Source organism: Protopterus annectens, chromosome 2.part1 (genome assembly GCF_019279795.1).
Source record: "Protopterus annectens isolate FY-2018-M chromosome 2.part1, PAN1.0, whole genome shotgun sequence".
Taxonomy (NCBI): domain Eukaryota; kingdom Metazoa; phylum Chordata; order Ceratodontiformes; family Protopteridae; genus Protopterus; species Protopterus annectens.
This window is the reverse complement of record NC_056729.1, coordinates 1114913020-1114938222: the sequence shown is the minus strand read 5'-3', so window position 1 is coordinate 1114938222 and position 25203 is coordinate 1114913020. Positions and strand designations below refer to the sequence as shown.

Here is a 25203-nt window from a genome sequence, read left to right as displayed (position 1 = left end):
GTTTACATATTAACATACCTTGTTCAAATACCATTGTTGGTGGCCTGTTGCCACACATTTAACTGGCATGCTGTTAAAATTCTGACTGTTATTCCATATATGCATGTGTTCTGTTTGCTATGCAGTTGTGTGAATTCCACTGTTCTGGTTTAATTGGAACACCAATGCATGCTGTTAACAAATTTTGAAATGTTTTGTTCATGACTAACCAATACATTTTGTAAAACCTCACCACCATAGCACAATTGGGAAGGCCGATCCCGGCAGATCCACCTGTCCTGACTCATCTGGCCATGGCATTGGGCCCTAGAATGTCTGGGATCCAACCCGCAACTGGCCCCTCAGCTGGTCCTGCACCACCCATGGGTGGAACCACCTCAAGAGACAGGGCCCATCCCCCCTGGGTGCGGGCACAGAGAGGAGCCGGTCACCCGCAAGAAATTCCAGGGTATGGCGCACAGTGTCATCTGCTCAGAGTTGGATGGATGGCTGAGCCAGATTGGGGGCAGACTGACGCAGCTTGAGGGGCAGCCTGTTCCTGTTATCTAGCCCCCAGCATAGCCACCTATGTGGCCGTGAAGGTGCAGTGGTGACTGCCCATTGGTGAGGATCTCAGTAAAATTGTATCCATTTGGGGGTTCATGGGCCTCTGATTCCCAACCACCTTCCCCGTCCAAGGTATTTACCCCCCTCATGTGTCATATACCGCCCTTGTCTGCTGTGTAGTGTGTCTTGTCTGTCTGTGAATGCAACTTATCCTACTCAACCTACCTTCCCAAACATACCTACAACATTACACTCTCACCTTAAAAATAAAAAAGGGCTGTTGCTGCAGAAGAAATGTAGAGCTATGGTCCTTCCTTACAAAGTTCTGCACATCACTAGCTTCTTTTCCTAATGTTTTACCCCTGCTTGCCCCCATTTCACCACTTTCTTAGTACCCTTTTTTTGAAATTAGTGCGGGTTTAAGTGGGAATAAGCAGTGCTAACTGAAGCCAAGCAGGGCTAAGCACCTTTTGGCATTGCTTAGTAACACATAAATCCATGCAAACCCACTTAAAACTGCTTTAACTACTCTGTCTCATTCAGCCACTGATCTGCCTTGCAACAAAATAATCAACCCTGTTAAGCCTCAGACACAGGACCCTATACATTGCAGTCAAAGCAACTACCACTACAATACATGAGCTGTGAGAATTGCTACTGCTTCATTAAATGCATCATGCGTTATGGTCATCAAACATTAGGGTAGAAACTATGTACAATTGGTAATATTTTTATGTATGAATATATATATATATATATATATATATATATATATATATACATACACACACAAACACACACACACACATATATATATATATATATATATATATATATATATATATATATATATATATATATATATATATATATATATATATACACACACACATGCACATATATATATATATATATATATATATATATATATATATATATATATATATATATATATATATCACGAAGTGCAGTCTCAACCTCTTAGTGCAAGAAATCTGATATGTATTTTATAGGCTTAGAAAGTTGCTAGAGTAACATAATCTGTTTTAACATATATTTTCAGAAGGATTTCAATTCTGAAACACAAATGCTTGTCATTATTTAGTGACTTCAGTTCTCACATGATCCCACTGATTTGTCAGAAATTCACAACAGTTATGAGTAACAGACCAAAATATGAGCCAAACATCTGGACATTCTATGAAAATCTGGACAGTTGAGAGGTATGAGTGCAGTCATGTAACATTAGGGAAAAACACTAAGAGCTGCCAACCATTTCACCCAGCACCTTCTGAACTACAGTTAGACTGACACAACATTACACCAAATCAGCTCTGGGGAATTGTTCATGCATTTGCAAATATATCATGCACAATAGGGATGCAACTGTAGGGAAAACAAACATCGGTGAGAAATTGCCTACCCACAGCGATTTGCACTACAGTCAAACCAACATACCAGTAAGCCAACTGACCTCTAGAGTATAATGACTGTTTGAACAAACATATCCTGATTGCCAGTCACACACTACTCCTATATATACTGCCCCAAGTAATAGTCTACGTGGAATCCCAGGATTTTAAGGGACATGTCTCAGTCTGCCCCTACAAACATATACAACTGCTAGACCACCAGCAACTGTAGCAGCATGCACAGTTAGACAGAAAAGGATCTCTGACACTCACATCTGCCCCTCTTCCTATTCAGCCCAACAAGCATTTACGCACTACACTGCTACCCAATCTTGAAATTCTGTTAACGATGGCCAGACATACTGTACAGATTTCCACAGAATGTGCAGGGTTTGGGCCTGTATTTATGGCCTTTTCCTCATACGATTTCTGGGATTTTGATAAATCACTTGGATGATATCAGGAGTGAAGTCACTAAATAATGATACGCCATACCTCTGAACCTCTTAGTGCAAGACAGCTAGACAAAGCCTGACATACTTGGGGGACAGAGGCCCAAACATAGGCACATATTTTAAATATTGGTGTTATGAATGGAAAAAGTTGCTGGAGTGACAGGGTTTGTTTTAACATAAATTTTCTGAAGGATATGAAGTTTGAAACACAAATGGATGCCATTATTTAGTGACTTAAATCCGCAGATCATCTTAGTGATTTGCCAAAAAATAAAAATTGTATGAGGAACAGACCAAACATAAGAGGCAAACCTCTGGACATTCTGCAGAAATCTGGACAGTTGAGAGGTATGTCATATCTATATTAGTGTCAGACCTCAAATCACACAGAAAATGCATGTCCAGACAAACCCTGTTAATCTAGCAAGTTTGTAACTTTATAACAGCAATACTTATAATCTGTCCCTACTTCTGTAACTTTGTCCCCCATTTTGTTGGGCTTTCTCCACATGTCTTGTGCTAAAAGGTTGACAGGTATGCAGACAAAGCATACAAAACTGGGGACATTGCACAGCAATCCAAACAGTGGACAGTATTTTCATCTACCCACTGTGATGCTTTAGCTCCCACACCTCCATAATGTCTTCCTCATGGGCAAGCAAAAGGGGCAAGTCCCACATGAATGACTTAATTATAGCACTGTGTTGCCATGCCATTGGCTAATGGAAAGACAACACAGCTGTTCTGGATACAATTAGTAAGTGGGAGACACCAATTGGTGCACAGGCCGTCACCTGCTCATAATCATTACCTACAAAAGGCAAGCTGCTGCCTATGCAAAACAGGTCTGAACCTTTCTATGCAATGAGACTGTGAATAGAGAAAGCTACACTTCTGGATTACTCTGAGAAAACACTACAGCACTATAACAACTAAGCATGCAATGGCATGCAGATCAGAGATGCAATAATGGGAAATAGGAAAACAATAGATCTCAACAAGACTTGCTGGACTGACATGTTGCTGTCCAGCACCTACGGCCATCCCTGTTGACTCTGTCTGCAGTGACATAGATCACAGCTCGGGCCCCTGAGTCCCCCCAGCAAAGGTCAGCTCACATATGACTTCTACTGGAGTGTCTGTTGTACAATACTGACTGTGAAACCACCAGGCCAGCTACTTGGGATGTTGTAAATATTCATATGTCACTTCTGAATACTACTATGATACATATGCTTGTCTTACAAATGTAAGAGACCTATATAGGGTATGTGCATAGTAAACGAGTGGCGCAGAACTGTGTGTTGGACTGTATGTTATATACTGAGCTCATACCTTCTAACTGTCCAGAGTTTTTCAGACCGACCACATGTTTGCCTCATATTTGTGTCATTTTCTCATACAGTTGTATTTTGTCTGGCAAATCACTGGCAAATCAGTAAAGACTGAAGTCATAACATAATAGCATACATTTGAATGTCAGATGTCATATCCTTCAGAGTATTCATGTGAATGCAAAACCTACTTTGCTATCAACTGTCTAAGTGTGTTACAGTAATATTTATAAAGTGTCACTATTTTTGGGCTTTGACCCCCATTTATGTGTGCCTTTGTCCAGATGTCTTGCTCTAACAGGTTAAGAGGTATGATTGAGCTGCAAGAGTGTAAACACAGTGTGCCATACTGACAAAGACCAGAAATGTATATCAAGTATTACCTGTACACATGTATGTATTAATAGTAGTAGCTGGAAGCCTTAAACATACAGACATGCATTGCAAAATGTCAGGTAAATATGCTGCACTTGTTTTACAAATGTGTAATCTTAGTTTCAGTGCATCAAACAGACATAAATGTCTACAGCTACAGGTTGTTGTATTGCCTTGAAACAGAAATAATTACTAAGAGTGAAGAACAGTCTCCATAACTGACTTATCCAAAGAAATAATTACTAGTTTGATTATAATTTCTAGGTTGAAATTGGAAAAGTGTTTAACTGTGTTATGACTTTGTGTCCAAGCCTACACCAAACATCTATATGAGCACCTACATAGCTGTATGGAATCAGCAATACCTGACTGGACAAAATCATCTCCCCCAAAGAAGAGTAAACCTCTGTGGTGGACAGCAGCTATACATAAACACCATAATAGGCAGAAATATTGGCTGTGCATGTCCAAGAAGGAGGAGGTGCCAAACTGGAAGCAATCTAAACTTTGTCTGAACAAGTAAATAAGGTCACAGGTGAATTACTCTAAGGCTAACTTTGAGTGTAAATTGGACACATCCACCAAGGCCAATCTCAAGGCCTTCTTCACATATGTCTGCAATCTCAGAGGCAACACCCAATTCTGCTCTGTACTGGTGTGTTACCAGATGGGTAGTTAACTGGATCAATGATATTACCCACTCAGTCTAAGTAGTGGAAGCCACCTCTAGTAGTAGACCCTTAAAGAGCGGTGTACCCCAAGGATCTGTCTGGGGGCCTCTACTGTTTGGGATATGCTGTTCTGAGGTGCAAGACAAAACCAGTGGTCTGGCAAGCTGGCCACTGTCTTACATCCCCACAGTGATGTGAACATCCTGCAAGAGGCCTTTGCCCAAATTAATGACTGGTGCCAGAAGCATTGCCTCAAACTGAATGTCAGGGAATGCATCATTATTTCAGTTGTGGTAGATGTCATCCACACTAGTTATGACAGTAATAACAATATACTGAGCATACAATCAGACATGGGGGGACTTGTGCACCAAGGTTGATAGCAATCTGACAGTTTCCCACCACATTGGCACCATTGTATGGAAGGCTGTCTACATGGCCCACTTCACAAATAAGGATATGTCATCCAGGAATCAAGATGCCATGGCATCCCTGTACTCCTCCCTTATCAGACCCATTACCGAGTACAGTGGCTCATTTGGCATGTACCTTGACAACCATATGCAGCAGTTGCAGAGACATAAGAGGTTCCAGTCCAGGAAAATCCAGGTGCTGCAACCCCTATCCTATACAGATAGGCTGAGAGCCCTGCCGCTCTACTCAGTCTCATACAGACTAATCATAGTTGACGTATATCTGGCTAACAAGGCCATTCCCAAACCAGCCTGGATGGAGTTTCTGCATATACGTAGAACAAACCCCACTTATGCAAAACGCACGCAAGGCCCTCACCTGGTCTGTGACATAAGTAGTACTTGTTGGCAGGATAGATTTGTGTCTCAAAGAATACACTGTCTGCAAAATTCACTACTTCCCTATATCTAGCAGAGTACCTATCTAGCCTTCTTTAAGAAGAAGCTGGATGACTGCATGGGAAACACAAAAGGCACCTCTGGGATCCCACCTGTGTCCCAGCTGGACAGGGGAAACAGGTGCTGACTTTGAAGGGACATGGGCAAAAATCTGGGATAGGCTTATGAGGACATCCAGGCCAATAGCCTAGTATCATCCTATGAACTTATGCACCTAGTACTTTACAGGTTTCCTGTATATATTGCAGACTGCCCTGCAATATTGTCATAAATGAATCCCTGTGAGTCTGAAATGTGTAATTACTGCATTGATAGAGTATTCTCTTGTTCCATTATTAGTTATTATCACATATCATTACACCTTGTCATTGTGTCTAGTCTGTATAGCACTAAGTCAGCTCTTAGAGTATTTGCATATGCACGTGGTGACACTGTATAGCTCACTCCAATAGCCTTGGTCTTGGTCACACTTAGAATTTTGCTAAAAGGCTCATCAAACAGTAGGATTTGTCACCCTTTGTTGATGGCCTTACAGTAGCTGTTAAAGAGCAAGATTGTTGCAGTCAAAGCTATCTTAAAGTCTGGGCTGAAAGGCCCATAGGTAGCAAAGTTGTGCCAGACTTTAACAGGAGTGTGCGTGTTTGTGTGTGTGTGTGTGTGTGTGTGTGTGTGTGTGTGTGTGTGTGTGTGTGTGTGTGTGTGTGTGTGTGTGTGTGTGTGTGTGTGTGTGTGTGTGTGTGTGTGTGTGTGTGTGTGTGTGTGTGTGTGTGTGTGTGTGTGTGTGCGTGTGTGTGCGTGTGTGTGTGTGTGTGTGTATGTACCAGCATACCTCTCAACCACTCACAGAAAGAGATCTGGTTAAAGCCATATGGGAAGCTGGGGCAAACAGAAAACTTTGAGCACACCCTTCACATATTGCTGTGACACACATAGGAAACAGATAGCAGAACAGGTCATGCATTTGAATGTACCTTCCAAAGGGCATTTGTTGTCACATGACAATATCCATCATTAATCTGCAATGTCAGTCTGTCATGATTTTCCAAAATGTTGGCCAGAAAACCACAGGTTTATGACAGATGGAAAGAAATTATGTGTCAGACATCAGGACAATCTTCAGACATATGCAATGGTCAGAGGTATGGCCGCCATCTGTACCCATACCTACCAAGCTCTTAGAGCAAAAAATGTTTACAAAGCCATAAATAATGGGGTGACAAACGCCACATAATAGGGACACTTGTCAAATATTGCTCCTAAAACATATAAAGGTGATAGAATAACAGGTTTTGCATTAGCATAGATAGTCTAAAAGGTATGAAGTCTGCAACTCCTTATGTCTGCCATTATTATTTGACATCAACCAACAATGATTTGGCAATGATTTGCCAGAAACACACACACACACACACACACACACACACACACACACACACACACACACACACACACACACACACACACACACACACACACACACACACACACACACACATATTCATGACCTGCCCATGCTAACAGATGAACCTCTACCTGCTCAGTTTTACAAACGATGCTGCTAAATACATAATAGAAACACTATAAAGGTAATGTAGTGTTGCAATGTCTGCCCCTACTGTTCAAGTGGGTGACAATAGCAGGGCCTGTTAGGATTGCCAATGGTGGGTTCAGAGGCCCTTATGGTAGAGCCACCTGAAGCACACATACACACACACACACACACACACACACACACACACACACACACACACACACACACACACACACACACACACACACACACACACTACTGCATGGGGATATGCATTGAAAGGCACATGCACACAGAGTTGAGACTTCTCATATTAGATGACCCACCTATCTATTTATGTACAATATACAGCGATATGATGATTGCATGCATCACAGTGAATTGTGTTAGAAACTGTGTAACAGTGCTTGTAAGGTGGATGACACCTGTAGAGGCTGCAACTAGGTTGGCAATGGGGTAGTTAAGTGGTTGGAAGAGGCACACAAAATGGTATAACCAGCACATAAACACAGTAAAAGTAACAGGGGATATGCATACAGAAGCACATACACAGTTGCCAATAGATTACTAACTCTGTGTATCCACTTTTATGTGCTATAGTGCTAAATACACTTTATATGCACCACAGAGATTATATGCTGGGGACATAACTTACTACCTCTTACAACAAGTAATCTTGGGAATGCATTCATGGATGGTGGGATAAAACACCCAAAATACCAACAGATCTCATATATTGCTCTTACATAAATGGACAAGTGATACAGTAACAGAGTTTGTATCAGCAGATTGTCTCAGACAGGCATGAAGTCTGATGCTGACATGTCTGTCACTACAGTAACTGTGACATATTTTGCAATGATTACTCATAAATGCCCATTGTTAGGGGACACAGACCACATATAGGTTGCAAACATCTGGATATTCCATATACATCTGTACAGACGACTGGTATGGCCTGTAAATTTTAACATGGTGCATGTAAGGCAGATGTCATTAACTGCCTTCTTTAAGTAATGCCATGGGGAGGGAGTCGACAGGCCTTAAAATGTTATAACCAATACACACAATAGCCACACGGGATATGCTTCACACAGAAACACACACAGTACTATAGTTTCCAGTATTAAGATTAGGACTCCTACCTATCTAATTATTTGTACTATAGTATTACATACTTATTGCAAGTGCCACAGAGTTTATAGGGCTGAAGAGTCTATACAGGTACTTCTAAGATGAATGACATCAACAGGCCTTGTAAAAGTAGGGCAATGGGAGGTGTACCTGGTGGAACATGCCTCAAAATGGTATAACCCTTACCCCCAGAGGAGATGGTTCTCACCCAAACACATACTCACACAGACAAAAACAGTGGCCAGTATTGTGCTTAGAATCCCTACCTATCTAGTTGTTTAGACTACAGTGCTACACAGTTATTGCATGAGCCACAGACCTTATAGGGTTGAAGAGTGTCCCAAGGTACTTCTAAGGTGAATAACATCAACAACCCTTGGAAAGTATGGCAATGGGAAGTGTACTGTGTGGGAAAGGCCTCAGAATACTTTAACCTACAAACATACACACACATTTGTCAGAACTGAGATTAGAACCCCTGCCTATCTAGTTATTTGTACTACACTGTTACATAGTTATTGCATGTGCCATGGAGCTTAAAGGGCTGAGGGCTGTCCAAATGTACTTCTAGGGTCAATAACATCAGCAGCCCTTGTAAAGTATACTAAAGGGAAGTGTATGGGGTGGGAAAGGCCTCAAACTACTAAACTACAAACATATACACACTTATACACATGCACTCATTTGCCAGAACTGAGATTAGAATCCCTGCCTATCTAGTTATTTGTGCTATATTGTTAGATAGTTATTGCATGTGCCACAGAGCTTATAGGGTTGAGGGTTGTCCAAAGGTACTTTTAGGGTGAATAACATCAGCAGCCCTTGTAATGTATGGCAGTGAGATGTATACAGGGGTGGGAAAGGCCTCAAATATTTTAACCTACAAATGTACACACTTAGAAACACACACATTTGCCAGAACTGAGATTAGAACCCCTGCCTACCTAGTTATTTGTACTATACTGTTAAGTAGTTATTGCACGCACCATGGAGCTTATAGGGCTGACAGCTGTCCAAAGGAACTTCTAAGGTGACTGACATCAGCAGGACAGCTAAAGTAGAGCAATGGGAAGTGTACTAGGTAGGAATGGCCTAAAATATTTAACCTATAAACACACACACACACACACACACACACACACACACACACACACACACACACACACACACACACACACAAACACACAGACATTCGCCAGAACTGAGATTAGAACCTCTACCTATCTAGTTATTTGTTCTATAGTGGTATGCAGTTATCGCACGTGCCACAGAGCTTATAGGCTAAGTGTCCAAGGGTACTTCTAATGTGAATGACATCAGCAGATCTTGTAAAGTAGGGCAATGGGAAGTGTACTGAGTTGGAAATGCCTCATAATACTTTAACCTACAAACACACACACACACACACACAAAGGCAGGTGATGTGATATTACAACCCCTACCTCATAACTATTACACAATGGATCTCACCTTCATGCTGGTATATGTGACTGTTTACAACTGGTATGCAACTGTCCACAGCAGGATATCACTCTATGCCTTTCAGGGTATCCCAGTCTATGACTCACTCTTGTGTGTCTCCCTGTATCTCTCACTCTCTCTGTCTCTCTATCACTGTCTGTCTCTCTATGCTTGATGCTTGAAATATTGTTATATGTTGCCCATATATATGTCTCTGTATCACACACAACAGATGCAGATAAATCACATATGGGGCCACCTACAGCTAGCTGAGGGTAATCCTGTCTGATGGGTGTGGGCAGAGTTAGTTAAGGTGTACATAGTTGTCTGTATGCAAATACATCTATGCTTAATACTGTTATATAGTCTGATGTGGGTTTAGCCATGGGCTGCAATTCTCTAAGTTTATTTTTATTTATTTTATTTTATTTTACATTTGTTGACCGGGTTAGTCCAACTGGATACATGTCCATTTTCAGCAGAGGCCCGGGGAGAAAAGCTCCACAATAAAAAACAACATATAAATTTACATACAGATAAATTCACATTAACATGATATGTAAGTAACAGTAGTATGGATACATTTAGCAACAGAGAGGTTAAGATTATAAGTTCAGAGGACAAGGATGTAACTTTGTCCCACAATAAGACCCTAGCCCTTATGAGGTGCAGCCAGACCAAGAGGAGCCTGAATCCTATTAACGAGCAGAGATAAAGGCTTGGTGATCAGAGGAGTTACAATTGTAAGAAACTTGAATGAAGAAAAGAGAGAGAAGCCCTTAGTTAAGAGTATGTGGGTGGTATGAGACTTTTAGGATTAGTCTGGATTAGCACATGGGCATAGCCAATGTGACTTAAAGAATTCTTTAAGATTATTTTTGAATTGGCTAAGTGAGGTAATAAGTCTTAGGTTATTAGGAAGGGAATTCCAGATCTTTCCTATGGAATTGGCATAAAGAGCATCACCACCCGAATTATTAGATTTAGTGGTTAGTACCAGTACACTATTTGAAGATCGAAGGCAGTTAAGATTGGAGTAGGGAGTCAGAAGTTTATTCAGTGAGGGGGTTTTATCTGGTTCCTTAATTATTTTAAATGCTTCAGTGAGTTGGTTAAGTTTGAGAAGATTAGGCAGTTCTAACCAGTCAAGTTTCCTTAGGTTAAGGCAGTGGTGAGTATGATAAGGTGCTTCTGTTACAAATTTGGCAATATGATTATAGGCAACAGAGAGTTTATTAACCTCTCTTTTATTGAGGAAAGAAAGTACAGGAGTGGCATACAATAGGGTGGAGAGGAGGTGCGTACGTGCAATGGTTAGTTTGGCATTAGGGGTTAGAAAGTTCTTAATTCTGTACATAGAACTGAGTTTCTTATTTACTGTCTTTATGGTTTGACTAATGTGCATGTCAAATTTAAGCTTGTGGTCAATAGTGACACCTAGTAGTTTGGTGTTGGTGACAGGCAAAATGATGGTGCCATTAATGGATTGAACGTAGAAGGTCCTATTATTAGAATGTGGAGGGTGTTGCCCTAGAGGAGTAGCTAAGGTGGGGAAAAATAGTAGTAACTTAGTTTTTGTTGGATTTAGGATGAGTTTCCATTCGGTGAGCCATTTTTCAACTGCAGCAAAGCAGTGTTGGGTGACTACTTGGAGATCATGGAGAGAAACATCAGAGCAGATCAGGGTAGAGTCGTCTGCATATTGGATGCAGGTGGCCTTGGGGATGACTGAGTGAAGATCATTTATGAATACAGAGAAAAGAAGGGGACCAAGTATAGAGCCCTGGGGAACTCCTATGGTGTTAGGTAGCAGGTGAGATAGCTTGTTTTGCCACTGGACTGCTTGTTGCCTACCAGAAAGGTAAGCATTAAACCATCTGAGGGCTGGATTATCGAGGTGTAGGGTTTCAAGGGTGTGGAGCAATAGCTGGTGATTGACCATGTCGAAGGCTTTTGACAAGTCAAGAAAGAGAGCGGAAGATATTATTTTGTTATTACGGTTGCCATTGACTGAGTCAACAAAAGAAAGGAGGGCAGTGGTTGTACTATGATGGGGTCGAAAACCATGTTGAGATTTGGACAAAAGATTGTTTAGGGTGAGATAGTGTAAGAGCTACTTGTGAACACATCTTTCCATAATTTTTGCTATTGGAGACAATATTGCTATAGGTCTATAGTTCAATGTTTCCGTGGAGGAGCCACCCTTATGAAGTGGGATGACGTATGATATTTTCCAAATGGAGGGGATGGTGGCCTCTGTTATAGTTCTGTTAATCAAGATTGAGATGAGATAGGCTATAACATCTGATGCAATTTGTAGGTATTCCGCTGGGAGACGATCAGCCGGTAGGGTGGTTGGTTTAAGTTTCTTCAATAGGGTTCTAATGTAGGAGGTGGATGTTGGTTGTAAGTTAAAGGAGGGTAGAGATTTGCCAGTAGCATTAGTTAAGGAGGAGGAAGAAGGAGTTAGCTGACTGGCTAGGGAGTGGATGGTCTCGGTTAAAAAGGAGTTAAAAGTATTGGCTATTTCTTCAGGATCTTTACCAATAAGTTTCTCAGGGGTTGGGGTAGTTGATTTCCCAGAATGGAGGAGATTATTAAAACCTGCCCAGAACTTCTTTGGATTATTCTGGTGTTTATGCTGGAGGTGACAGAAGTAGTTCTTTTTATCCCCGGTAATGTCTGTTTTCGTAGAATTTCTAAGCTGTTGAAATTTGATGTGATCTAGAGGTGCTTTAGTAGCTCACCATTTATTCCAGGCCTGATCTCTAAGTTTAATTTTTGATTTGGTTTCTCTATTTAGCCAAGGTGCTATCCGTACCTTGGATTTGATTAGTCGGTTTGGTGCATGAGAGTCCAGTATGTTTAGGAATGTGTCATTAAAGTATGTCACACTCTCATCTAGGGGTAGAATTTTTAGCATGGACCAGTTACAGGATTTAAGTTCTGCTAGGAATTGTGCTGGGACAAATTTCTTCTTATTTCTAACAAGTCTATATATGGGAAGGTTTGTACATGTAAATTTATGTTTTATTATGAAAGTGACAAGGTGGTCACTGAGGTCATTGGGGAGGGTCCCAGTGGTATATTTATGTGTGTCTTTATTGGTAAGAATCCAGTCGATGGTGCTCTCTTTTTGTTGAGCATTTCCAACTCTTGTTGGAGATATAATATTTTGGGAGAAACCATGTAAGTTAATGGGCAGGGGATTCGTCTGAGCAGAGCACTGGGACCAGTCAATGTTAAAGTCCCCTAGTACAATGGTTTCTTGAAGGTAGTTCGTGGCTAACCAACTTAGAGTTAGCTCCAAGGTTTCTAAGTTATTCCCAGGTGGGATGTAAACTACAATAAGATTGATACTTTTTTGGATGTTTAGGCATATCTTTAGGGCAATTAGTTCTATATTAGAGACCTTGGGAGGTTGTAATGGATTCATAATGATATTCAGTGTACTTCTAAACATTACAGCTATTCCACCACCCCTTTTTTTATCCGATCAACCCTTAAAATATTATACCCAGGTGGGAGAATCTCTTCATCCTTTGTGGTTGGTTTGAGCCATGTTTCAGATAGACACATAATGTCTGGGAGATGTGTGGCTAACATGGCATGTAAATTATGAACCTTGTTATTTATGCTTCTTAGATTAAGATGGAAGATGAGGAGGGAGCTAGTAGATCTTTGGGCTAATTTTGGGGTGACAGAGTCAAGGTTAGTGGTTGGGCCTGGGTTAGGGTGTATGTCGCCATCTTTAGTAATACATTTTTTCAGATGGTCTAAGAGTCTTAGGAGTTTGCATAGTATCTTTAGACCAAGTTTTGTTGTGGTTACCTTAGGGTAACGTTGGGTGAGATGTAAACTTTTAAACCCTAGAGTTGTAATGGGGTAGTAAGAAGGAGAAATCAGATTAGGGGGAAGATTTATGTGATTACATGTGTGACCCTTGGGGAAGAGAATTCCCAATAGTGTTTGGTTTTCATACCTCGATAAAAAATAAGGGATAAATAAGAGTAGAACTATAAGTGGGATGATAGAATTCATAACTTTATCCATGTTATAGAGAAAAGGATAACTAATGGGGTGGGAGGACTTAGGGGGAGCCTGCTAAGTATTGGTAAATAGCCGGGATTGTGGGAGGAGATATTTTAAATTGCAGGGCAGCTATAATTGGTTCAGAGCTGAGTGGGATGGGTTTGTTGACCTGATAAATGTGGAGATAGCGGGGGCGGGTGAGATATGGGGGCAGGGTGGGCGAAGCGGAGCGGGGATACACCAACCAGGAGTTTTCAGGGTCTTAAAGGCCAGCTGCATGTAAGTACAGAAGACTGCTGTTGAAAAATAACTTATTCCTAATGCTTGGACCTAATTTTATGTGAAAGATGGCAATTCAGGTGAAGTTTTTGACTAACTCCCTGGCTTCACACTGCTTATAGGTTGAATAGTAAAGGGACTGGAGATTTAGACTTTAGGAGCATGCCCAGTATGACCTTCTATAGTAAGAGTGGGACTCCATTCCAGAGAAAGTTGTATTCAGGTCCGGGACTTTGAGTGCTACAGCCATACCTCTCAACCTGTTAGTGCAAGGAATCTGGAAATAGCCTGCCAAAATGGGGGGACAGTACCCCAAACATAGGGAGATACTGTAAATATTGCTCTTATTAATGTGGAACATTGGTAGTGTAACAGGGTTTGTTTTAGCAGACATTTTCTGACATATATGACGTCTGACACTGAAATGTGTTGTGTCATTACTTACTGACAGAAATCTACAGATCATCATAGTAATTTAACTGAGAAATACGAGCTGTATGATGCACAGAATGAAATTATGAGGCAAACTATATACATTCTTGCCCAATCTGGCCAGTTGAGAGGTGTGGCTACAGCCGATTGGCTGATGAAGCTGTGTAAACAGTCCAGCACTTCAGTGATATACTGGCTGGGGATCACCTGCTTGTGTGTTACTCTTCTTAACTGAAAAGTCATATCCTGGTGTGACTCATACCTCTCAACTGTACAGTTTTTTTGCAGAATGGTCCATTTTGGTCCATTTTTCATAAAATTGTTGTTTTTTGGCAAGTTAGTGGCAAATAAAGACTGAAGTTAGAAAATAATGACAGAACATTTGAGTTTCAGACTTCATAACCTTCAGAAAAATCATGTTAATGCAGAGCCTGTTATTCCATCAACTTTTAAAGTTTGTGAGAGCAATATTTCAATATCATCCCTAGTTTTGGGCCTTTGTCACACTTTTATTTATGACCTTGCCCAGATTTCTTGCTCTAAGAGGTTGTGAGGTGTGGGTGTGGGTACAGAGTGCATTCTACTGAGCAAAGATGTCCATTATATGTGTGTGGTATATTCCTCATAGCACTGTGATTTCCAGGTATGTTGGTGGCGGACCAGTATAGGGTAATGTGGTGAACCAGTGACAGACATTTGTTTATAGGTTGACAGGTTGATATGAGGTTACCAGGTTATTGGCCTTGAAGCCCTTATACCACTCGCAGATGAGAGTGTAGCCCATGTTAAGGCATGTCAGCACCCAGAGCCCCTTGACAGCAAGGACATAGGTGGAATCACAGGACAGTATTTTCTGTTTCCCATGCACTTATACAGGGAGCACTTCACAAGGGGTATTGAGGCACTCAGCTTGATGTGGACAGGGAGTGTGTTCCACAGATGGGGGAGTCTGTGGGACACATATCTGTCACACCAACAAGCCCTATTGATTTCATAGACCAGGTTGATGCTGCGCCTACAGGTTGTTTGAGTAGGCCTTGACTTCCAGATGTCCAACAGTCCCATCAAGGTAGGGTCTGGATTGCTTTGTATGCCAGATAGAGGTCACCTCTGAGGAGTCTGTATGGAACTGAGTAGAGGAACAGTGCTGTTAGCCTGTTTGTGTAGGGTAGGTGTTTGAGGTCCTGGATTCTCTCCCAATGAGGAACCTCTGTGGTCTCTCCAGCTGCTGCATGTGCTTTGTGAGGTACATGCTGAAGGGGGCATTGTACAAAATAATTGGCCTTATAAGGTTAGAATACATGGATCTTATGACCTTTTTGTCCCTGAATGAGATACCCTTACTTTTGTATTGGCCCATCTATTAAGCTTTCTGTACAACAGAAGCAACATGGTGCTCAGACTTCAGGTTGCTATCAACCTGGGTGGCCAAATGCCTCACTACTGAGTGTGTATGCAGGACATTGTTGTTAATGTGATAATATGTGGGGACATCAGTCTCCCTGAAGGGGATGATGATGCATCTGCAGGCATTCAGCTTGAGGCCATGTTTCTGGCAGCAGTCATTTGTTTTGGTGTGACCCTGTTGTAGGACGTCCACATCACCTTGGGTACTGATGACTGTCCCCAGCTTGCAGTCATCTGCCAATTTGGTTTGCCATAGGCCAGTGTTTTTGGCCTACATCTCAGTGAAGTATATCCCATATACCAGAGTCCCCCAGACTGATCCCTAGGGTATGCCACTCATTACAGGTGTACTATTTGACTTGAATACCCCTATTATGATTATGTGGATTCTATCAATGAACCAGTTTGCTACCCATTTGGTAACATATGGTTTGCTGCCTAGTTGACAGAGTGCATGTAGTATGGCCAAGTGGGGAATAATATGTATGGCTTTGGCCGATGCAAGGTGGCCAGAGTGCACCATCTTTCCGTAATGCATGCCTTTGTTGGCTGTCTCAGGGATGTCATCCAGAGTTCACTGACATACCTCCTCTTGAGAAAGGCAGACTGTGTGGGGTCAAGTATTTGGTGTTTGCCAATGTCCTTGTTACTGAGGTCCATGATAATCCATAATGATCCATAATGATAATACCTTAGATGGTTTGTGTTGCTATGTTATTATGAGGCTACATGTTGGCCCTAGCTGTCAACCTGTCACATACTGACATCTGTACAGGCACGTATATGACAGTCAGACACAGGCCCACACATGGGGACAGGGTGTTAATAATGCTCTGGCAAACATAGACAGCTGGGAGACAAGTTTGGTATAAGCTTGATTTTTCTTATGGGTATGATGTCTGCTTCTCCACTGTTTGCCATTGATGTTGTGATATGAACCTTTCTTGTTTGGCACATAGTTTGGCAGGCAAATGTAATGTTAGGACAAGCAGAAGAGCTATAAGAGGCATACTTGTGATCCTTCTCTGTCAGCATGTCATTCCATGGGTATGAATGATAGCCAATGATTTGTTGTCAGTGCTGAAACAGTAAGGTGGCAGCAATTTAACACCTGGCAGTACACTGACTTTCAGGTACCTGCTGTCCTACTAGGTATTGTGTAAGTTACTCTGAGCTGTATACTGTCTATATGTGTGTCCCCCTCTTCCTGACTTGTTCAGCTTTCCTGCAGTGACAGATATTAACTTCTGGACAGAGTGTACAACTCCTACCGTAGGTGTAACTGAATACAAAATAGTTGGCACAGAAAGTCTTGGAACATGGATCCTGTCAACCACAGTACTGTACCTAGGCCACTAAGCCACAACAGCCAAGAGTAAGTTGCCCACTTCCTGACAGTATTAACCATGCATATACATAGCTCATTGACCCCTGCATATTGTGGGATATGCGACAAGTTATTGAGTGGATTGGGACAGCCCTGGGAATGTGTGCTTTGCTGCTATTACCCTACAAACATACATGTTACTGCATTTCTGTGGGGACACAGGTGTATTGGGGGGCATATCTGTCAACTGTACACATTTGCACAGATTGTGCAGATGTTGGCTTTACTTTTTGGTTCCATTTAGCATAGTGTTGTGCCTCTCTTAGAGAATACTGGCATATCACTAAAGACCGAAGGTTAGAATGTAATGGCAGACATTTGAGTTTCAGACTTCCTACTCTACAGAGACTTCATGCAACTGCAAGACCTGCTGTGATATCACTGTGTAAGTCTGTAAGAGGAATATTTCATCATTGTCCCTATTTGTGGGCCTTTGTCAGACATTTCTTTATGGTTTTCTACAGCTGACTTGCTGTGAGAGGCTGAGGGGTGAGTATGGGACCCCAATATTGACATCCATGCATGTGACCTATGACCCCCCCGGTTTATTAGTCCCCCACATACACTGCAGTGAGTTTTGCTACCTAGGGGACTACTGCAAACTCTGCGGAAGCCAGTATTGGGTGGACATTTCATGTTGTCCCACATAGCTGTCAGTTGTCTGCTGTTATCCCAGTAGGCCACCCCATTCCCTTGCATACATGCAGTGATACCTTACATATGCTACGAAAGCGTGTTACTCCATTCATCTATTGTTAAGAAGAGTGACTTACCTTGTGCCTGTAGCAGTTGTGCAGATGGTTCTTCAGGGCTGACTCTGTCAGATGCACGCAATACATAGACTATACATGGTAAGGTACAGGTAGTGTGATGTGTGTGGCATCCTTTTTACTGTGTGTGCAAGTCAGAGAGAGGTGTCAGTCCCTGGATCCCTAGGGTGTCAGTGTATGTGCTACACGTTGTCTCTTTGCCAAATCCAGGGCATACTGGGCATGCCTACATCTGCCTACAGGGGCAGTCTCAAGGGGTTCCTCGTCCGAGTCCCCCTGTGCCTGTGGAGACCTTGGCAATGGTGGGGAGCTGTGTGCCCCTTCCCTGTGATGTTCCTGCAGCAGCTGTTTCCACAGGATCATATTGTGTAGCATGACACATACTATGAACACGTGTGCACATGTGGCTGGAGAGTACTGCAAGGCTCTACCAGATATGTCAAGGAACTGTGACTTGAGCATTCCAAGCACATGCTCTATAATGTTCCTAGTTTGTCCTTGTGCCTTATTATGGCATTCTTCAATGGATGTGTGTGCATTTCTGATGGGTGTCATCATCCATGGTTCCAGCATAGCCAGCATCCCCCATGAGATGGCCATATGGGATGTCCCCTCTGGCAAATGCCTTGTACAGCTGTGAGGCATGCCAGATGTGGGAGTCATAATAGCTGCCAGGGCTGTAAGCACACACATTGATGATAATGCGCTGAGCATTGCACATGACCCGGCAATTGATGGAATGATATCCCATGCAGTTGACGTACACTCTACCATCTTCATCAGGTGGTGCTTTAATGTGGACATGAGTGCAGTCTATGGTACCCAATGTCTCTGGGTAGTCTGCTACACAGTGGAAGAGATACATATTTCTGATTCTCTCCTCAGGGGTGCTGGGGAAATAAACGTGCTCACCAGCATGTGGTAGAATGGCATCCAGGAACTGGTGGAGTACCCTGGATGCAGATGCCTGGGAGATCCCCATGATGTCCTTAGTAGGTATTTGGAAAGTACCTGTAGCTAGTATTCTTAAGGTTACAGATAATTTTGTTTCAACTGGGATGGTTCCTCTCTGTTTGCTCTGGGTCTGAGGTGAGGCCGGCAGAGCTCGGTGAGTTGCTGAAGTATGTCCCTGTCTACCCTGCAGTGCTCTAGTATCTCCAGCTCATATAGCCCCTGGAAGGTTACCCTGGGTCTGAACACTCTTCTCCTCCTTGGTCTGGGCTAGTTGTCAGCATTATCCTCATCATGGCCCAAAGTCTGTAGCACATAGAGATGCAGCAGCCCCTATAATTTTGTCAGTTAAAATTCCCAAGTGTGTACACCAATGGTGCAGAGTTTGTAGGAAAAAACAGACAGAAAGGTGTTTGCATACTTTATACTGGTGTGCTGCAGATGCTGCCTGTGTGATTGGTTGACTATGATACATTCCACCTGCCAGCTATATTACTGAGGGGTTTGAATGGGCCACTGTGAGTGGCAGAGTCCATATTAGTGATTTGTAGTTCATTTCCTTTATTCTGCTATTTCCTTTTTTTTCTCTATTTCTGCTGTGTTTTAGCCAAGCGGCATGCCGCGCAAACTGTTTTAGCTAGTGTAAACATTTCTGAGCAGAAAAGGCCCTCCCCTTTACATGAACATGCTCATCATTTCTAGAACAAGCTAAGCACAGCTAAGCAGCCTCAGACACATCCCCTTGCTTAGCTCTGCTTAGCTGAGTGCAAATAGAAGCCGCTGAGCTCCAATGTGTTTACACCAAGCATGACAAAATCCCCTTTTATGTCAGCTGCTTCTTCTGCTTACATGACCACACTATAGCTCCTATATAGACAGGTACCCACGGACATGGTCTCTCATTTTGCTATTCAATAAATTTAGCTGATTTACATACCCCTGTTGGCTTATTCCCTAGTTAAACAAGATGTCCGAAGAAGTCTGCTTATTAAGCAGACGAAAAGCGCTTAACACAATTAAAGACTCCTGCTGTTCTGTGGCTATACTCGTTTTTTTGCAGAAGCTAGCTGCTCTGGATCCTTTGTGTTTTTCCAAGTTTGCTGTTTGTGTTTATTATTATTCCATAGTTACACCGCTACACTGGAGCCTATGCCCTTAGCAACCACTGTTACCTGTTGTTGTTATGAGTCTGCATGCTGTCCACTATAGTGGCAGAATTACTGTTTCACATTTAATTGCCTTTTTACTAATTTTTTTTTTATTTTCTGCACGATCGTATTAACACACTGCTGCACTTCACTTAAACAGCCGGAATCTGCCAAAAAAAAAACTTTCTATTTTTGCAATTTTGCCACACTTTAGCATGCCAATGGCCATAGTTTTGGCGATTGGTATGCCTAATGAACATAATACATGGTTTACTTTAAGCTGTCATGCCCCCATTTTTAGTTCTGTAGAAATGTACACAGTTACTAACTGCATGCATTTCTGCTGCAGACACGGCTCCAACACGGATGCCTGTCTGCTTCCTGGATCTCAAACTCACTTCATTTGCATGGTTTTCACCAGCAAATGAGGTGATTTGCATTATTCCATTGCATCCATACCAGAATAGTGCTGGGAGGCTCGTGCATGCCCCCAGCCTTGTTTACTGGATCGCACAGGCTCCGAACTCCATGTTTGAGCTGTGGCACTATGCTTGCATGGAGATTAGCTCCATGTAAGCTTTACTGAATTACCCCCACCATTTTAATTCATCATCTCACAATACTATTTACAGTTCTACTTACCTGACATCAGTTTTGTCATATCCAAGGGTAAAACCCACCAACCTATGCTGCAATCTTATATACATATATCCGTATAAAGATAATATACATATATTATCTCTATATTTCTATTTAGATCTATACAAACATATAAATATGTATGTGTGTGTGTGTGTGTGTGTGTGTGTGTGTGTGTGTGTGTGTGTGTGTATTGATATACATATGTATACATCTCTGTGTATCAATACTTAATGTATAAATATATATATATATATATATATATATATATATATACATTTGTATATGTGTGTATATATATATCTCTATATAGATATAGATACTGTATATATTTCCTGGGTGTGTATGTAACTATATAATTTAAAGCAACAAGAACTATGAGCTTCAAGGGAAGAGAGGTTTACTGCTGCTCATGATAAGTCTGTTTTCAATGTGCATCTGTTTTGTTTCAAAAATGGTCAGAATGTAATATAACATAACAAGTAATTGGTAAGCTGGTAATCTTCCAATAGGGGAAAAATAAAAATAAATAAAAATAAAATATACTTGCTTTTGATGCTAAAGGCTGAGGGTTCTACTCCCACAGCATATAAATGGATTAAAGATGTTATGTTATACTTTAAGAGGGAGTGACTGGGGTGCTGCAGTCCTGAGTATGTCTTCCTTTGGATATGATGCCTAGTAACTATGAACCTGGCTGTCAGTTTGTCATCCATCCCCTATTGGAAGATTACCAGCTTACCAATTTTCTTTAATGTAACATAGGCCAATTATTCTTCAAGGGCAGCAGGCAATGAATTTGTAGATGAAATACTGAAATATGAAGTTGTTTGCTAGCAGCAACCTCTTCATTTGTTACAGATCACTTTAATGTAGAGTTATTCAGATGACTTTTATTTCAGCAGAGATTGTGCATATTGAGTGGTACTACTAGATTGTAATGACAGAAGTTTGAGGTGACTTTTTTGTGGCTGAAATGTTATGAAATGAGCATTTTTGTTATTATTGGGTCATACGTTTTGTTTCATTGCTTACTGGAAAAAGTTTAAAAGTGTCCATATTACATAATCAAGTTTGAACGTCATATGGTCGACACCATATCATCGAACTTTTAAAAGTTCGAAAATATAATAAAAATAAAAAAAAAAAAAACCCTACCTGAATGGTTTAAGCAGGGGGGCAATCCCCCCTGAAGCCCCCACTTGGGGGACTGCACCCCCCACAGCCCCCGCTCTTTAAATATACCAACTCCGAGATTGCACTACAGTGCAGAAAAGGGAAATCTTTCCATTCCGCACTGTATGGACGTCTCCGTTGAAACGTTCAAACTTTTAAAAGTTCGATCATATGGTGTCGATCATATGATATTCGAACTTTTAAGAGTTCAACAACGTGATATAGACCCATTTAAAACACACTCTAACAAGTGATGCTGTATTTTTTAACGACGAAAGTCTGACTTGGAACAAGCCAATTTTCAGCAGAGACCAGGGAAAAACACTCCAGGCATGTCTTTGTAATGTGGGAGGAAACCAGAGCACACAGAGAAAACCCACACAAATGTAGGGAGGACATGAAAACGCCGCACAGAAAGCACCCCAGCCAAGAATTGAATCAGAGAATCTCTTGCTGTGAGTTGAAAACACTACCACTGCACCACTGCACATATTGACAAAGGTATATAATTTAATACAATCAGGAAGATGAATCAAAAAACACATACATGCATGCATGGTCCTAAAAACGTGTACAAGGGGCCTATGGTGGGTTTCACTGCCATTTCAATTAATGTGAATTTCATGGGTGGAGAAGTTTACTGTTAAGGCTAAATCTATTTCCATTGTGACACTGTATTGTTTTGTTTAGCAAACATCTGTCAGTGTTTGTGCTATGAAATTTGAAATAAAAGTGTTAAATTAAATCCAAGTATCTGTAATCATTGTAGAAGTAAAGAAGGAAATTGTTTCATAAGCGTGTGTGGAGGGCCTGATCCATTACCCTGCCTAAAGCCAGATTTGACTATGATCTGTCTGAAGTAAATGCTTTTTTCTTCCTCTTGAATGCATTTCTGTGTCCATGCATCTATGTGTGAAAACATGGTACAGGGCTGGATAAAATTTGGAAGGAACTACAGATAAGACTTGAGAAAACTGTGTTTTTTTTTTTTTTTTTTTTTAATTAACAGCAGCCGTCTATTTGCAATAGTGAGTTTTGCAGTGGAATTTTTTTCTTCTTTAATTGAACACAGCAAACTGGATTCATCACAGCACGTGAATCAGCCAGGACATTGTGGACTGTCGGAGTGAAGGTAAGCATTTTTTTATGTGAATATTTTCCTTTTAAATTTTTTTTTTGGGGGGGGGCAGGCTAGTGTGTGTGTGTGTGTGTGTGTGTGTGTGTGTGTGTGTGTGTGTGTGTGTGTGTGTGTGTGTGTGTGTGTGTGTGTGTGTGTGTGTGTGTGTGCATTTGTATTTGTTTAAATATTTTAAAGTTTGGCATGTGTGTGTGGTGTGGTGTGTGTGTGTGTGTGTGTGTGTGTGTGTGTGTGTGTGTGTGTGTGTGTGTGTGTGTGTGTGTGTGTGTGTGTGTGCATATGTGTGCGTGTGTGCGTGCGTGTGCACAATTATTTAAATATTTTGAAGATGGATATTTATATTTTCTTTGTACTCTTCTGCCCTCTTATTGTTTTGGTGAGGTGGGGGGTAGCCAGCTGGGCTGTGATTTAAAGTAACTTGCCCTTTCACTTGTTCAGCTTAAATTCTGCCATTAAGGGTAGCAAGTTAATATTTGTGTTAATAAATTAGAATATTTTTATCCTTTTTTGGGGGAAGGTTTGCCAGCTGTGCTCTAGATGAAAGTAACTTGTCCTTTCCACTTGGTTGATTTAAAATCCATCCTTGAGGTACATTTGTGTGAATAAATCTGAATATTTAAGTTTTTTTTTCTGTGGGGGGGTGTTGGCAGTAACTTTGTCCTTTTCATATTATTTTAAAGGCAGAATAGCATGCATTTGTGTGGGGATGGCTAGCTGTGCTGTAAGAACTTATCCTCTTCATTTGCTCAGCTTAAAGTCTAGTATTAAGGGCCTTCTAGTCGTATTTGTCTGGAATAAATTGGAATATTTATGCTTTTTTTACTTAGGAGGGGGCAGCAGGGGGTGGCTAGCTAGCTGTGTTGTTGACAAAATAATTGGTGCTCAGTTTAAAGTTGGGCATTAATGGCTAGTGGGCATTAGTATGAAATAAATTGGAATATTGTTTGAAATACATTTGAAACTGCACCAGGTTTTACAGACAGTCCTTTTTATTTGTTTAATATGTTCATCTGCAAGTTACTCTCATAGAGTTTGGTTAGCCTATAATCTGCTTTTACATGACAAGTATGAATTTGCATGAAATATGCTGCAATCTTTACTTTTTCTCCCTGGGTGCTGTATTTATAAAACTAAGTTGACACTGTTTCTGATTTTGCAGAATGTCTATAAGTTTGTTTTATCTTGATCTGTTCCTAACAGAATTTGGGGTTAACTGTCCATGTAAGTTACCAAATCCTGAACTACTGGCTCTGCTCTTAGGGGTGTGTTGTCAATGCCGTACTCAACTTTCCAAATGAGACGATAATGCATTTTTGACATTTAGCTTTAGTCCATAATTCTGGCACTAGTTATTTGTTTGGGACAAGTCTTCCTGTAGGATGGCTAAATCTTTTGGAGATTTGATCCCTGTTCCTAGGTTGCTGCTTGCTGGCCATTATTTTCTTTCATTTCATGAATATTACTAAAAAAAATTGTCATAGAGGAGGGGGTGTTAGAAAAAATCTCCATGGGGGTGTTGAGAACAAATTCTGCTCTGGGTGTCAAATATACTAGGTATGTCACTGGAATAAAGTAGTGGTGGCCTCCATGGCCACTTCCATAGAACAGTGGGTGAAGAATCCTTTTCTGACAGTGGCCTGGAGGGATCCGCTATATTTTCTCAGCAGCAACTTCAGAGGCTGCTGTCATCTGATGCATGGTGGCAGCTAAATGTCCATCTCAACACTGTGGTGTACCTTCTGACATAACTGACTGAGTTGTAACACCATAAGGTCCTGACCCTCTGACCACCTGAAGTGCAACTTGTGCAAGATATCAGCACTGGAGGTCATTGATGTCTGTGTGGGTTGGCGTTGGAACTGGCTTAGTATACGCCATGTACTCTGCTCTGTCTCCCAACCAGGTGCTCCCCCTGCCTTATATATCATTCCTCAAATGTTTGTTGTCCATTTGTCCTCATTACAAGGTGTCCTCCCTCTGCATATCTGTGTTCACTCACTGTGGACCCACCTTGTGTATCAACATGATCTCTGTGTGCCTCGGACTACATTTT

General features: G+C 41.4%; 1 protein-coding gene and 1 long non-coding RNA gene across 3 annotated transcripts in view; one reads left to right on the top strand and one right to left on the bottom strand.

Moving 5' to 3' along the window:
- Window positions 1–25203, top strand: part of LOC122794345 — a 587167-nt gene that overhangs the window by 353475 nt on the left and 208489 nt on the right. The gene's annotated exons all lie outside the window — the stretch shown is intronic.
- The window catches only part of RHAG (Rh associated glycoprotein), a 394323-nt gene that overhangs the window by 273888 nt on the left and 95232 nt on the right, over window positions 1–25203 (bottom strand). The window lies entirely within an intron of this gene.